Source organism: Stegostoma tigrinum, unplaced genomic scaffold, assembly GCF_030684315.1.
Source record: "Stegostoma tigrinum isolate sSteTig4 unplaced genomic scaffold, sSteTig4.hap1 scaffold_49, whole genome shotgun sequence".
Lineage (NCBI taxonomy): Eukaryota > Metazoa > Chordata > Chondrichthyes > Orectolobiformes > Stegostomatidae > Stegostoma > Stegostoma tigrinum.
Window position 1 is genome coordinate 4,859,790 of NW_026728419.1, and position 17,334 is coordinate 4,877,123.

Sequence of the window (17,334 nt, forward strand, 5' to 3'; positions counted from 1 at the left end):
CACCATTGATAATTGATAGAAAACTGTCCACAGCACTTTGTAAGGTAGGACAGTGAACTCTGAATTTGGCCTTCAGTATATTGGTACTGCAAACCTTAGGATTTCTATTCAGTAACTTTCATTTATATTGCACGTTTAACATAGAAAATTTTCCAAAACTCTCAAAAGAAGTACAGCAGATGGCATGATAAAAAATTCCCACACTGAAAATCCTGATTGTTGGTATATTGGGCATTAAATAGTACAGGGAGCAAGAGCAGATGGCTGCTGAAATGTGAGATTGCACACTAATGTTGCAATGTTGATTGCCTGCACTTCGAGAATCACAATTAAGCCATGGAAGCCTAAATCACATCCATGTAACATCCACACTCATGTAAAGAGAAGATATCCCAGGAAGTGATTAAGTGTTTCCCTTCTCTTTCTTGGTTTCTATATAACAATAGTCACATGTCACAGTCCAGATCGCTGCAAGGCACAACACAGCAACAAGGCATGGTTTTTTCTCTGAAACTCTGCACGGGTAGGTGGGGGAAAAACCTGACTTTGCTGAGTTCTGGTCAGTCCTTGCCTATTGAACAGAAATATAAGATAATATCTCCAACTCAGGAACATTACTGAAAACAATAACTTTGAAGTCTTTACACATGTATGCGTGACAACACAAACACATAATTTCATGTCAACTTCTACATGGAAAGAGATTTGAGTTTTGAGGTGGAGTTTCAAATGTGAGAAGCATGGCTGATAATTTTTCAACAGAAGATATTTCTGCTGCCTGCTGACCCACAAAGTAGCACACAAATCTGATTTTTCACTCAAAATTGTTAAACATTGCTAGTTTTCATTATACAGGCCCACAAATATGCAAATTTAATTCACTGTAACACCTTTTTTGCTTACTTGTCTCTCATAAACAAATTCATAAATTTAGCCATGGTGCAGAAACTTCACAGTGGATAAATGAGAATCGCGAGGCAATACCAAGCTCATCACAGGTCCACATTCCACATTCATGGCCATAGCAAAGAATCTGTATCAATCAGTCTACACTAGACACATGCACGTGGTGAGAATAACACCACCACTCCTTGCAGCGTCTCAAATTACTCGACCAGTTACTGAAAACATCCCACTCCAATGAAACAATAATGACCACGCATCAAATGTCTCTATTTATCAAGGAACAGATGTACTTATCTTTCTGTCCAATCATCCCGATAAAAAAGGAAATAATGAGATATCTGAGATGCTTAACATGGGATACTTACCAGCTGAGGCGCTTCAACACACTCTTTTTGGGCTTTGGCGGTTTCTCGAGTTCAGAGGAGCTGCAGGACAGCAGATAAACATGTTCAGACAAGATTCATTTAAAAAGAATCAGGTGCCTTTGTTCAATACTCTGAATATTTTTGGCAAAATGAATCATTTACAGAGAATTGAAACTGCATGAATGATAATTTTGTTTGCAAAAGGCACGCATTTTCAGGCAAGAGAACACTGAACATTACTTTGACTAATGAGCAACAAAATCTCTTCTGTGGGCACATCAATCTTTTCTGCTTTATGAACAGCAGATCAAGACAATAAGAATTCTGAAGAAGTATCACCAGACCCGAAAGTTAACTCTGCTTTCTTTCCACAGATGCTGCCAGACCTGCTTAATTTTTTTCAGCAATTTCTCTTTGTGTTTCTGATTTCCAGCATCTGCAGTTCCTTTGGGTATTTTTTTTTTACCAAGACGATAACCATCCTAGTCTTTTTGCAGAACACATGGAATTGAAAAAAAATTTGATGCAACACGACAGAATTGATTCATTGAGCAACTGGCTTTATCCTCATAGGTCAGAATTCATTGTCAAAACTTTGAAACCAAGGAAAAGGAAGACAGTAAGTAAACTGGCAGCTCACTAGCATTAAACAGCAATTATAACTAGAGAAGATTTCACACAAAACCCTTAACTGTTTTACCTGCACACTCCTACAATACCAGTTACGCACTCGCTATCCTCACTTAAGTATTGTTGCATAAAGAACAAGTCTAGAAAATTCTCGTTTGAACGAAGGGTGTATGATGAGCAAGCAAACTGCAGGGATTTGATACCCAAAATTATTTCATATTCCTGAAAGAACACAAATAAATAATGAGCTGTTAAAGAAAGTTTAAACTGCTATAATTGTTCCTGCTAAATCCTAGTCCGTGGTATTTTGAACAGCATCGATAACTTTATTCAAAGTGCACAGTACATCATGTCACAAAAATATTTCTGCTTTGGAAATAAATGACACGAACGTGATTTTTGAAGGAGATATTTCTGTACAAATTATCCAGGATGGTTTCAGGACACTAATTCCCAAAACAGTGCTTCAAAGATGGATTTTTTTTTAAATGATTCACTCAAGAACAATACGCTGATTTCGGGTGAAGACAAGAAATGTTATGAAAGGTCATTCATCGATGCAAAAGGAAGTCTGCCAAGTACAAAATAAGTGGCTGATCTATAGTAACTGGTACCAAGACAGACGGTGAAAATGTTGAGTTAATTTTTCAAAGTTGCACCACCACGAAATTGAATGGACCATGAGCAGCTTGAAGTTACTGGACTATTTTCTTTCAACCACAGTGGCTTCTTGGTTGAATCTTGTCACAATTTGACATGTAAAAAGGGGCAGGCCTCTCTAAGTCAAACTCTGACAACATGTTACTGCCAAGTTGTAAAGTGCCAGCCAGTTTTCAACAGGTCAGTGAAAAGAAACACTTCACTACATCCACATCAGCCACGACAAATGGCGGGCCATTTGACAGATTACATTCCGAGCTGGTGAATTGGAGTCACACAGCGTTCGATGCCTATTTTGCCACCCAGCTGATTTTACATCACATGGCCCAGTTTGGCAAATTCAGCATCAGCTGCTTCTGATCGGAACCTATTCTATTCATAGGGATCTCAAGTTACAGCTCTGTTTGTCATAAGGTCAAATTCCTCTCAAATTAATATTCCCAGGTTGCCTGCTGAATGTTGCAGTACAAGACGAAAATACAATCTGTGTGGGTTTCCTCTGGGTGCTCTGGTTTCTTCCCAAGGTCCAAAGATGTGCAGGTTAGGTGGGTTGCCCATGCTAAATTGCCTGTCGTTCCCAGGGATATTTACGTTCTGTGGGTTAGACGTGGGGAATGGGTCTGGGTGGGACGCGCTTCAGAGTGGCCATGTGAACTTGTTGGGCTGCATGGCCTGTTTCCACACTGTGGGGATTTGATGATACCTTCAACAGTAACCATGGCAACAGGGATGTTTGAGAATTTGGTATGACCAAATTCAGAAATATGAAGTAAAAAATACTGCCCAGTCAGTGAGAACCCCAACAGCTGCAATCCCTCAATTTTTTGACATCCCATGACGAAATGATGTCTCTCATCTAAAGTAAAATACTAATATGGAGAGATTGTTTACCCAGTGTCTTCAATAATGAAATAGCTTCCATGACATTGAGATTAATTGAACAACATCTTCACTCACATAACGCCTGGCATATCCTGTACGTGGCTGTGACTGCTCAAAGGTAAATTGCAGCACATTAGCAGCGCAAAAGCAAGCCATTTGGCTGAACTGCTCGATGCTGATCTATACACCTCTCCCACCTCGATTCAACTCTTAATATGCCTCTTTTTGTCCTTTCTGACATCTAACTTTCTCTCAAACTCATCTGTGCTCATCCTCTCAACGAGTCCTGGTAGCAGCAGCTTCTGCAATCTGGCTGCTCTGAGCCACAAAGCATCTCCTTAATTCTTTATTGGATTTATTAGTGACCATATACATTTAGGATGCAGCTGTAGATCCCCCTACACTCCCATCAAGCAAATAAAGCAGCACATGAGTGAAAAGCATGCTTTTCCCCTTTCAGACAATTCCAAACATTTTGCACAATGCAATTTTCAGTACTAACTTTTTGTCTCTTGTCAAAGTTGATCCAGCCATTCTGTAAGAGATAGACAAGGACAAAGAAAATTAATTCAATATGGACAAAGATCAAATGGTACTACACGATCTTGAAATTTAAAAGATCAGAAGTGAAGTACAAGCTCTGTAAACTTGCTTCCATTTTAGGATATCGTCAAAGGTCAATCACAAATGATCTATCATACCACCAGGTCCAACTTTGGACATTACATAGAGCCCTTTGCTCCAGTCAAGTAGGTCAGTGCCAAGCTGGTGGCATTCTCAGCTGCTCAACTTCTCAATAGGCAGTGACATCCAGGTACCAAATTTAGCTGTACAGAATAAAAATGATTTGCAACTTATCCAACTTTTTGTAAAACTAAACCCATATTCAATTAACTGCAAAGTGAATTGAATGTTCCTTTGTTTACAAATTGTTTGATTCACAGCGCAAAGCATCAAATTAATCTGATCAGGGTGATTAATCAAACTCAATCGTTTTTTTTTTGTTGCTTTGATTCTCATCTACAAGCAGTTTGCAATGAAACTGTAACAATAGTGGTCATCTGCAAATAAGGAATCCAAATCTTGTAAAAGAGACTTACTGAATAGTAATTAGGGAAAGCTGAATCCAGCACTGAAAACTCTGTTAAGAAAGTTCCCAGGTACGGCACAATTCCCTGAACTATATCCTAGAAAAAGAGAGGTGAATTTGTTTAATCCATTGTGAATTCAGTGTCATAGTTCCCAAACATACGACTCCATGTCTTATTTATTCCCTTGATCATGCAACTAAATCTATTTAGAATCAAAACTTAGAACTCAAAATTTTAGACTGTCATACGGTGGAATGCAAAGTTGGAGTTATAAAGGCCAGACAAGTTCAACATTTGATCCCTCATCTGTGAACTGTAAACCAAACTCAATATTTGAGTAACTTCATCATTTGGAGATTGGAAATTTTCTACGTAATGTGCAATTTCGCTTGAAGATAAAAATAATTTACCTCACCAGATCTCCAAAACTTTGCTCAACAAGTTTAAATGTAATTTTTTTCTAAACAAAAGAATATAATTCTTCTCAATGTCTTTTCATAGGACACCTCTCTTACCCAAAGAAATAATTTAATGGTCTCAGACGATGGGTTGGTTAAGAACCTAACAGCCTAGGAGATCTATCGGAATTGGCAAATTGGAACCAATATTGGGTTTGTGGCAGGAAGTAAATGCGATTTTTGAGGGGCTTTTCGGCAACTTGATGCTTTCATCCAGCAGCATACCAGAGGGTACAGTAATAGTTCTTACTGAACGTACATTAATGTTGAAGACACGAAAGCTCCAAGTATAAACAGCCGGTTCACAGATGACACAAGAATTGGACGGTTGTAAACAGCAAAAAGCCTTAGTCTCTCGGGTTACACATATGGGCTGGTTAGAAGGCTTGAACAGAGGCAAATAGAATTCAATCCAGAAAAGTGTGAGGTGAAGCATTTTGGGAGTCTAATAAGTCAGGAGAATATATGTTCAATGAGATAATAAGGTGTGGAGCTGGATGAACACAGCAGGCCAGGCAGCATCAGAGGAGCAGGAAAGTTATTGTTTTGGGTCTGTATGACAGAGGATCAGAAGGACCTTGGTGTGTGCATAAACATATTCTTGAAGGCAGGAGGACCTTTGGATAAGTTGGTAAAATATTGGATACTTGCCTGAATATAAGAGCAAAGGGGTAATGATGGAACTGTAAATAACATTAGTTGAGCCACAGCTGGAACAATGTGTGCCTGGAAACTAAGGCATTTTGCTACTTACTACCGCTCCAATTCTTGTGTCATCTGTGAACCTGCTGTTCATACTTGGAGCTTTTGTGTCTTGGGCATTAATGTACACACAGCAAGAACTACCACGGTGCCCTGCACCACTGCCAAAACACATTTGTGTAAGATGCTGAAAGATTAGCAAACCATGCACTGTAATTCACTGCATAATCTGGGAGAAAGCTTTATGGAAGTTATACAACTGTCCAATCATGAACTCACATTTTCCCCTGTATACTTACAGAATTTTGCACCACAAAAACAATCATCATGCAGAGCACACATTTTTGATTATAAAAGCAAACCTACTTTTAGATTCAATCTAGATCAGAAAAATATGTTGAAATTCTGTACAGTGCACCAATCACAACACACAATAAACAAAGTGTGACAGCAGGGCAGTAGAAATTCTGGGGCAAACATCTGGAAAGCAATGTAAAAAGATCGTTCACGGCAACTAGAACATTGAGCAGTTTGAAACATGAGTGTCTGTCAAACTGACAACATGCTAGCATGATTACTGCATTTCTCCCTCTTCAAATACCAGCTTAAAAATGCTTCAATTCCATCTAAGAATGATTTAGAGAATAAGAAAACTTTGACTATTTTCTGAGCTGGACAACTAGTTTGGTAAAGTGGCACCAAAATATTTATATCTAACCAACTATTTTGTTATTTTGTCAAATTCAGGAGCAAAATGAGTGGACAAAGAGCATGATAAAAGGAGTGAGGAGGAATGGCTAGAAACTTGTCAATTTTTGTCCACGCTAGTTGAAACTAGATAGTCGATGTCTGAAATACTGAACAAACAAAGAGATATGAATATCTCTCCATTCCTACGCAGCAAATAGTCCTTACTGCGGAGAACAATAAAAGGAAGACATGGTAATTGAGTAAAAACACTTATGAGAACCAGTTAAATCTCTTAATGTTTTGCCTTGGCTTTTATTAATTACAAGGCCCTTGAAGTGTACAAAGCAAAAGAAAAAGAAATTGGCACATATCACACTTTAGACATTGCTTCAGTTCAAATTTCCAAGATAATGAACACTGAGAAAGATAATCTATGAAGGCTGCATCACTGCAGCATAACCACATTAGATGTTGATTAAAATGTTAACTGCAATATCATCAGCAATTATAAGAATCATGGCAAAACAATCTTGGAAGACTTGAGCCAAGCCAGACCACCTGGACTGCAATACATATATTCCTGTTGCAGTATTGATTGACAGAATCTGTACGCATTCAGTCACCAACTGAGTTCATTGCAGATATTTTACTAGAAACTATTGATCACGCCCTGAATATAGTCACACTGGGCCAAGTGCAACACCTTACCTCCATTAGCAGCTCTCTACTTGCTATAAAGTTATCTTCTTCATTGTTTGAAAGGTCTTCAAATGTTATCTTACTGCTCCTAGTCAAGAGAATGAGACAAATTACTCTTGACAGAATAGAGTCAAGATAACAAACAGCTGATATGGAATCTGACAAATAAGCAAGTAATACAGAGAGTGAACGGCAGTGAAGCATTTTTACAATAAGTATAGTTATTTTAACCTAATTGTTCAGAAATGTTTTGGCAATCTCTGGGGCAGGTAGAACTTGAACCCTGATTGTTGAAACCCAGGGATGGGGATACTGCCATTGTGCCGCAAAAGCTCTTGAGTGCAGTCGTTTTGGTGAATCTCATTGCAGCAAGAGAGATTTCATTCCCAAGCTGCCTACAAAAAACAACCATGATCAAATGGTCTGAGGCACACGAACATAAACTACAGGTGTGCACTTCAAAGTGTTATAGAGTGCTTTCTTGGGAGATTAAAGTTATTGTTGTCTTTGTATTTTAGCATCCCACACAAACCTCTGGCTTATATCACCCCATCACAGCATATCCACAGGAAACTGTGTTACGTTCCATCCAACAGCAGATCAGTTTTGGAACACGATAGTTAAATATTTCAAGATGCCAAACAGTTTTCTTTTTCCACTTAAACAAATTAACTCTTCGCTCCTTCGTGAAAGAATGAAAGATTCTGCAAATTAGCCAATTGTTAGGATTGCACTGTAGTGCCTCTGGTAATCCTGTTAATGCACCGAGTGTGTGAAGATCGCTTGTGCAAGTAAACCTGGAGGTCAAACCTGCAATTTCCTACCTGATATTTATTAAATAAATATTACAAGGCTCTTTCTGAACAATGACTTACTTTGACACGGCTGCCCAAGTCTTCTTCAAATTGAACACACTATTCGATTGCAATGCAGTGGTAATAGCATGCACTGACGAGAAATTCTGCAAGATCCGACATTCCTGTCAGAGAAAAAAAGCCGTGAGTTCTGTGGAAAAAGCAGTGACTCTCCATTACCCAACACCTCAGGCTTTTTAAAAAGGTTCTATCAGTAAAATGTTAGCTGATAGAATAACAGCATGAACAAACAAACTTTTTGAGGGAAAGAATTCCATGATTCTTGGCAACTCAAACCTTGATATTCGTTTTGTATCCCTCTGAGACAACCTTTTCAGTTCACTTGCTGCCAGCCTGTGACTGGTTAGATATGATTACTGACACCAAAGGAGAGCTTAAAATGAGTAGGATTGAGACATGGACATCTGAGTGGTAGAAGTGGCGAAGGTAGGGGGTGGGGGCGGGGTAATCATCTTTGTTATATCCATCACATTTAGCTCATAAATGAATGATAGGTTGTATTATCTGACAGAATAGGAGGGCAGGACCAGTCACGTGAGATACTCATTCGAGGGAAAACAAACAAATCAGGAAATTGGGTCTACTTTTATGAATCACTATGTTATTGATACTGAGTTAACTAATCTTACGTAGATTAGCAGCTGAATGTCCTTCATCTGTTTCCACCCCCCCCCCCCCCCAACCTGTTGGAGGTAGGGAGAAAACTGGATCAAATCAAACCTCCCAAATGTGTACTTTGGGGTGTGGTGGAGATGAGGAGGAAGCCTGCGGGTGTTTGTTATCAGGTCTCAAAGCCACTTCTGCTTGGGGAGGAAGGCCAGGGAGGGGAAGGGTGATCACACCATTTGGGATTTCTTTGGAGGTGCGTCAATTGGCATAATCATAAGTGCCTTATCTGATTAAGGCCAGCAGGTAGGTTCTCAAGCCCAGAGTCTTCCGGCTTCAGGGAAATAAAGCTGCTGCAGTAAAATGGAAGTAATGGAGGGCACTTCAACATGGAAGCCACTCCTTGTCAACTATTGTAAAAACTCAAAATCAGAACTAGAAAAGTCAGCCAAGTGATCAAGTGATTCCTCTTCAGAATAGCCTTTGATAGTGCCAGTGGATATGTCAGGAACTCTTTCATCCACGTCTACGACTGGGTGTCAGCCTACATTCGGTTGAACTGCTCCATATTGTAAAACTGGAGACAGACTTTCAAATCCCCATCAAGGTCCCATTAATGCCTCAAGACTCTTAACGAGTCAAAACTGATGCAGGCAGTGTTGCCAAGACCCAAACCAGACTTCTCTAAATTAGCTGGCAACAGAATTATTGTGAACTTTCATTCCAAACCTTACTAATGAATGAATATTTTGTTGTCACGTGTATACGGGAAAATACATTGAAAGTACAGTTTTGTTGCAAAATCCAGTGCAATTTAGGATTACAAAATCAGTAAGAATCAATTACTTCCTTTACTTAATTAGTTAATTACTCGGTTCCTATCCTGATCCTTTCTAAATGTACGAATGGGAATGCCACATGTTGGCGACAAGTACAAACCTGGTATCAGATCTGACAGCCCTTCCTCACTCTTTTCCCGATTGCTGACTAACATGCTGAGACAAATTCCTTTGGCAAACACATAAGAAACAGACAACCAGGCAAGTTACTGAAGTGCCGTCATGTAGGCATACAGAATGCAGAACATTGGGAATAAAATGTACACTGTTTCGTAGACTGATTACAGCTTGGAAGGGAGGCAAATAACACTATGTAATGCCCAATAACTAACTTCATTTTTGAAGGGCCAGTAAAAATCTGAAATCAGTTTGCCTTTTTTATCCACATAAATATTTTTGATGAGAAAAAAATACATTAATACTTCAATGCAACTGTAAACTGAGGCAAGAACGATTAGCAGCCAGCACTACAGAAATTATGAATGCTAGGATTTTCCATGAAGCATTCAACTCTTATTCAGAAAAGTATTCTGCTTGCCAGTTCAAGAGGCTTTCAAACCTTGGACATATCAACACATAGTGTTAATGGCTTGCTCTCTTCCACCATGGTTGTTTCATGCACTGTGGACTTTAACATGTCACAAAGGCTAAAAACCAATAAAGAATAGTGTACCTGGGCAACATCAATCCATTTCTCAATGATTTTAGCCCTCTGTCGTGGTTTCAGCTGTTGAGGTCTTAATATGGTGCTGGTGACACATTTTGTAACATTATTGAACTGTGTCATGGTGGCCTGGACGGTTGATACCAGATGCTGTTTTTCTTCCTTCCCTCGTTGAGACCAGATGGACCCTAAACATTGGCTGGGCACAAGTTTCCGAAAAAGATCCTGATCAAAAATAAAAAGGAAACAAAGGTTAAAGGTGTCAGTCGTGCCATGTTTTTAGCAATGAACGACAAACAAGATTTGTCCGTCCATGGGTACATTTGTCCTGCTAGTTTGCAACTGTACATTAAAACTGCATGCTATATTGTCAATGACTGGCTACATATTACTCACATTGATGCACAAGGGCACATAGGCTATTCAGACAGATCAAAACCATCAAATTTTCAGTCATCTGCTTCCTATTTGTAGGTTAGATTTAAAATCACCGGTTATCTCCACCCAACTCCGACTGTTGGCTCCACGCACACCATCAATGCACGGCTCTGCTGGCAATAGTCACTGCTACAGATGTTCAGACCTGGTGGCCCACAGGCTAGACAGGCTGGGCATCAGTATAGCAGCCCTGCATCATGTCTACTTCTCGCACCAAGGCAGGTTGACAGAACACGATGGCAGCCCGGCCCTCTGTTGGTTCAACAGATCTCAATGTCAACACTTCCCCACTGTTGGTTTCATGCTGAACACGAATATTGCCAAACATCCAAGCTTGTCAACTGGCCATTCAGATTGCATAATGTCCTTCTGTCTCCCTCTTCAAGATGAGCAATTCCCATCAACAATTATGCCCCAACAGTGAAAGTTAACACAGCTGGCAAATAGTTCCTTCAGATCCCCGTACACTCATTCAGAATGGAGAAATTTGTCAGTCTCATCACTTTCAAAGCCAGAGTTGGCTGTGACAGGTTGGAATAGAATGGAATGCTCAGAAACCATCGAGTGGGAAACTGTTGCATGTTTATGCAAGCATGGTGGGCTCTCACTTTTAACAGTCTGATCACGTCACAATGATGTCAGCGATCATTTCTGGCAAGGAATAGCTTAGGCTAACCCTGCTGCCTCGACAGCAAACTACATAATAAAACTCCTGCTGTTTAATGCTTCAGCCCCCTGGACCTGTGCGGTAAAGGAAAAAAAAAAGAACTGGCAATGAGGATCAAAAAAACCGCTTTGAGATGCATCAGGTCAAACCACTGATTTGAAAAAAAGACTCACAGCCCTCACTGCAGATCTCTATGATTCAACAAAAGAAAAGCAACTACATTCCTCGACAGACACCCAACGAGGTTGCTGCCCACCAAAAATGGCTGCTGTCATCATTATGTCACATGATTAGACTCTAAGTGCCAGTCGGTATATACATACACATATGCAACAGAAACTGCAGTGAAAACAGACAGTTACCTTTGGAACTCTGTGCAGAAAAGCAGCTGCCCCTTAACAAACTGAGATAACAAAGTGTGGAGTTGGAGGAACACAGCAGGCCAAGCAGCATCTTAGGAGCAACTGTGCTCATCCAGCTCTGCACTTTGTTATCTCGGGTCTTCAGCATCTGCAGTTCCCATTACCTCTTATCCCATAACCAAAACCTACTTTTGACAAAGTGGTCACTTCCAGATGAGATCGCTGCACCCCTGTTCTGAACACTAACATATGCTTGGGATTTTTGAGACCTAGAGGACTACTTACATTCTAGAGTCACACCCAATGCTGACATACAGACCACTGAACTTCCACTTCAAGCCTAAGCCTATGACCAGACTTTGACATAACTCAAATTTTGATTCAGCAACTACGAGTCTCATTTTTTAGAGGTAGACATCAAGCCACCTTGCAGGCGAGACTGGAATACCCTGTGGCTGATTCCACTCCAGAAGATTCTGGGAAAACAACAAAATTGCCATCTTGGATACTTCAAACAAAATCAGTGGACTCTTGAAGAAACAGTGACTGTTATGATGAAACAATTAAACTTTTACCCTGAAATACTATTCATTTTGTAAAGGTTCAACACTAAGTTACAAAGGATTTTCAGTGCTCTCTCAGGTCACTTATTTCACATGACGTTCATTCAAAACAAATGACAAGTGCTGAAGTATTAGTTGGCAGGTATTTCAAGCGAGATACTGAAGTTACACGTCAAACAACACATTTTAACATCTTGGAAGGCTGCATTTTGAAGGGAATTCAGTTATAACAACTGGTGGAGCAGTAATAGCATTAAACAATACAGAGAGATTCAGATGCCTACTGCTGACTGAAATATCTTATTCAGAATGACTGGGCCCCAGATTCCTGTTTACTCACAGCATCCATAAAAGTCAGCTGCTCTGCAATGAAGCGTGATGGGTAGGACAGGAGCTTTTCGTCAACTTGTTCGATGGTTTGGTCGTGTTCTTCTCCAATATAGAATCTAACTCTTCTACGGTAGCCTTCTGTGCAAGTGAAGATAGACATTTATTTTGTGCCCAAAGTTCACATTGCTCTAAAATATCTCACAAACTGGTGAATAGAAGTCATGCATTGGTTTACAATAGTTATCTAATATTCATACTTCTAAATCTAGACTTGGTGAAATTAATATGATATTGCACTGAAATCCTCTTGTTGGGAGCATCTCAATTGCAAAAGAAATTGTATTTAATGACAGATTCCCATCCCAATTTCTAGCTTTAGGAAATCTTCCGAATCACAATCTATTGTTTCACAATAACTTGCAAACTTATTACATCAGATTATAAAATAAAATGTCATTGACGGCAACAGTTCAAAAGGAAATTGTCCAGAAAGTCGTATTACATGCTGCTGGGTCTTATCGGACCATATTAGAGTATCAATTCTATGCAGAATTTGGCCTTGTACATCATGTAGTACAGGGGTAATCACTGAGCAATAATTTTAATTAACTTCATTTACCCAAAAATTTGTAAGTAATTTTGAAGCTTGTCAAAGGAAACCAAAATGAACTAAATCCTGAGACAGAGGGGCAAGCCGCACACAAACTTGTAGGGAGGCACCCTGAATTAAAACCACATTTTTGCAACATAATTATAAATCTTACTGAACATCTCTTTCTCCGCTGTTTCCTCCGCCAAAAACCGACTCAGGAGTTTCTGGGCCCGATGTTCAGCATCTGACCCCGGCACTGTCCGGTTCAAGTAGCAAAGTACCTTCCAGAGACAAGAGTAAGTTGGAACTTGACGAAAGTCTTCAGCAGAGTCCTCCAGCCAGATTTCAAGAATTTCAGGTATAGCACTGGAAATAAAGTCAGAGTTTATATCTGTTTATCGGGGAAGCAAAACGTGTGGGAAAAAAGCTTCTAATTCTACAAATGTAAATGCAATAGATTAAAGTTGGAATATGGGGTCATCGTGCTCACACAGGAGATGAGCTGCCATCTTGAGCTGCTGCAGTGAACATGGCAATGGTGATCCTGCTGTGCCATCAGAGGGGGGCTGTGTGGCACTTTGACCCAATGATGAAGAAATGACTGTCCAAGTTCGAATTACGCTGGCCATGGATGGGAACTGCAAGTTGGCCATGTTTCCAAGTTTTCTTCTATGTAGATTGCACAAATAAGCTTAAGGCTCATGTATAAAGTGATTTCACATGTGTCTGAGGTTACATATTACACCAGCAGGACCTCTTGTTGTTTAGAGTTTGCTAGTAAAGAGAAAGTGAGCTTTAACAAAAAATCTTCTTTATAAAAGTCAAATGGGACAAATCAGATGAACAAAGAAAAACACAAGGATAATGATGATTTGTTTGTCTTTGTTCTGGGAGTTGCATTGCCAGCAGTTGGATACCTCGGGAACATGGATAAATTGGGTCCAGCTGAGGATGAATAATGAAATACTCCAACATAGTCAGCTTTCAATTCACTTATTTTAACTGCCTGCCTGGCTAATACTGAGAGGCCACGTAGCATTATTTCACAGGTAAATCAATGGTTACTTTTTTGCAACAAGACGTCAGCGGCACAGAGAAGTCATCACACCACTGAAATCGAACCCTTTGCACAGAAAAACTCCCCAGCGTACTTCACAGCAGATTAACCATTCAAAAACTGACAAAGGAGGAGATATTCAAACAGGTGTCCAAACATTCGGTCATAGTGACTCTTCATGAGTTTCTTAAAGGCGAGAGATGGTGATGTCTAGAGGAAGAAACTATACATCTGCAGGAAGAAGCACTAACGGTGGTGGGCTGATGAAAAAAATAAGAAGTACACAGCACACTGGACGTGGCAGAACAGAAATGTACCAGGCAAAGTTTGGGACCTAAAATAATTCCAGACAAAAGCAAAATAAGAACGTGAAAGGATGTGAACACAAGAATTGAAAGTTTTTTCGAAAAAAAATCTAAAGTTCAGACATTGGTCAACCGAGAGACAACGTGGGCCAGCAAACATCAGAATAATGAGTCTTGTTGTGAATTGGGAGATGGACTGAGTTGCAGCTATGGTCGATGATGCAATAGGCAGAAGAAACCTTTGACGTTCCAAAGACTCCAAAAAGTAAACATTTGTTTGATTAGCATCCCCAATTTACATGGAATATTTTACACTGAAAGTGCTGTTCTAGTTTTTAATTTGGAATTTATTTATCTGCAGCCCTACACTGAAACAGATGATCACTTATTTGAGTCCGTTCATAATAGATCATTACAGCACAGAAATTATATGATGTGAAACATTACACACAGACATTGGGGCTTCACTCAGACTTTACCAGCTCCATTCCTGTTAAACAGTGGTTGGTGTAGGAAGTGCTAGGCAGCCATAGTGCCATATGCAGCAATAGCCTCTTGTTGTTTGAGAAAGATATACGACTTAGAAATAGTTTACACTGGAGGGACTATTTTGACTTCATCTGCTTTCAAGGTCAGTTGGCATAGGTCGTACTCTTTTGCAATGATTCAAAAACACCGCTGGCCCACACTGCTAAGGTGCTGAATGATATTAACTAGTGAACATGGCAAATTATGAAATGAAGTGACTCATTTTTGGAAATGTCAAGAGATTGTTTTTCAGTGAGGTCAGAAGAATTATGAAAAGCTTGATAAAAGGTGAAGTTTTTAATCAGCTTTTTTAAAAATGGAGAAAAGCATACTGTGCATTTCAGATTTTAGAGTCTAAACAGCTGAAGCCATGGCTGGTAACAACAGGACAAACATAATCTGGGATAGGCAGAAAAGTGAAACTGGACAGGAAAAAAGAGAAACGTCTGAAGTGGACACAAGGAAATTGCAGAGATGGAGGGACAAAGCTGTGGAAATGTTATTTGTTATGTTACCTCTCGGAAACTGACTAACTGAAACACACTGGAAATGTGACTTAAGGAAGTTGCCTGGGCTCATTTGGTCCTGAATCTTTCAGAAATGCTTAGATCACATTACAAACACTCGAACAGTAACCCTCCAAAAATATATAGAAAGAAAAATCAATTCAAAAGATCACAAAACCAAAAAATTCCATATCCTACTGAAAGCCTTCGTGGCTGGGAAATAAGTTGCTGAGCTAAAGAGCCTCTACCCTGCTGACAATATGGTAGAACTTAATTAGGACTGTGCAGAGTCCAAAATTTGACCCAAAACACTTTTCTGTCGTCCCACTAGAATTAAAGTCTCTGTTTCCAATAGATTCATTAACAAGTTACTACATCCCTACCGAGTAATCTGAAACCTCTAATCAGCTGCAGTGTACAACGTCATTTCATTTAATTACTCATTATCATCCTTCCACCATCTAAAAGGATCATTTCCGAAAGCGAGCACAACATAAACTTAGATTGCAATGGCACTGGAGAGAAGTGTATTCTTAAAGTATTAGAGTCTTCCAGAATTGAAATAATTATGTACAGGTGCACTTTTATCTTTCTTTTCAATTCTGGCCACTTGCGCATCTGAGATTAATTGTTTCATCGATGACAACTTCACTGGATATGTTCCTGCCACTTCTGCCCTCACTCAAGATGTTCCTTTAAAACCATGTTTTGACCATGCTTTTACTCAACCCCCAAAATATCTGTGTTTTCTTCAATGTCAAACTGACAGGTTGTAAGCTATTATTCTGTAGAAAACAAAAATGATATTTTTCTACTTTACTCAACCCAAAAAACTTGAATTCAAAAGGAGATTAACATACCAAATAACATGCCAAACCAGCACATTACTTTCATGAGGATTACACTGTCCTCAATCGGGGATCAGGATAATTTAGGTTCCTTCATACACTTCATCCCTATATGTCTCTTGAGACATTAGTACAGGAATATTGTGAAATTAATCAGGACCAATTTGGTATCCACAATTAGCTGTGTTCATCCAGACATGAATAGCTAGGTGTTGGAGAAAAATGTCCAGATAACCACCAAGCCCTGTGGCTTAGATTTCTAAAACTTTGTTTCATTTACCCAAAAAGCCAACTGGGTGGGTTAGAGTGAATAGCAATGCAAAAGGCATCCCAACTGTGTTCTGAGTTAGTAGGTACTGCTGATGCTGGAGTCTGAGATAACAAGGTGTGGAACTGGATGAACACAGCAGGCTAGCAGACTAGGGGCTCAGGAAAGCTGGCATTTCAGGTCTGGACCGTTCTTCAGAAAATTTCTGGTGGAGGGCCCAGACCCGAAACATCAGTTTTCCTGCTCCTCTGATGCTGCCTGGCCAACTGTGTCCTATTTGTTTGATGAACAAGAGGGATTTTTCCTTTGCTGCATTTTTCATAAATTGTTTGAGCTTTCTTTCAAACTTCAGTGCAGCCCAGTTGTGAACGCTTGCTATTGCATCTGAAGTAAAAATATTCCCTGAAAATCCTCACTCCCTCAAATTGACCATTTTTCTCAATGCAATGCTGCAAAAATTTGCCTTTGTATTTGCTCACAAGTAATTTATCTGTGCTGGGCCCTTCAGGCATTGGCTTTCTTGATTATAAAAATGACAAACAATATCAACTCAAGAAAACAAAATAAATGAATAAGCAAACCATGTACAAAAGAAAATAAATCACTGTATATATAAAGATAAGAATTTCAAACTTTAAAGTCCCCAAGTCCAGTCCAGCACTCAAATCTATTGGATAAATGTTCTTTCGTCTTAATCAAAAAGCACAGAGTTTAATCGAACGGCCAGACAAACCAGAATAATCCCATCTTTAACCCCATGCTGCCAAAGTGTCATGTAGGGCAGCATGGTGGCTCAGTGGTTA

The 17,334-nt window shown here is 39.6% G+C and overlaps 1 long non-coding RNA gene across 1 annotated transcript; it reads right to left on the bottom strand.

Annotated features, from left to right (window-relative positions):
- Window positions 1-1,282: 1,282 nt before the first annotated feature.
- Window positions 1,283-7,146, bottom strand: LOC132208623 (uncharacterized). Its single transcript, XR_009444765.1, has 4 exons — window positions 7,093-7,146; window positions 4,544-4,630; window positions 3,946-3,978; window positions 1,283-1,331 (listed from the first exon to the last, which is right to left on the bottom strand). It is a non-coding gene; the product is annotated as an uncharacterized LOC132208623 (long non-coding RNA).
- Between the last annotated feature and the right edge of the window lie 10,188 nt (window positions 7,147-17,334).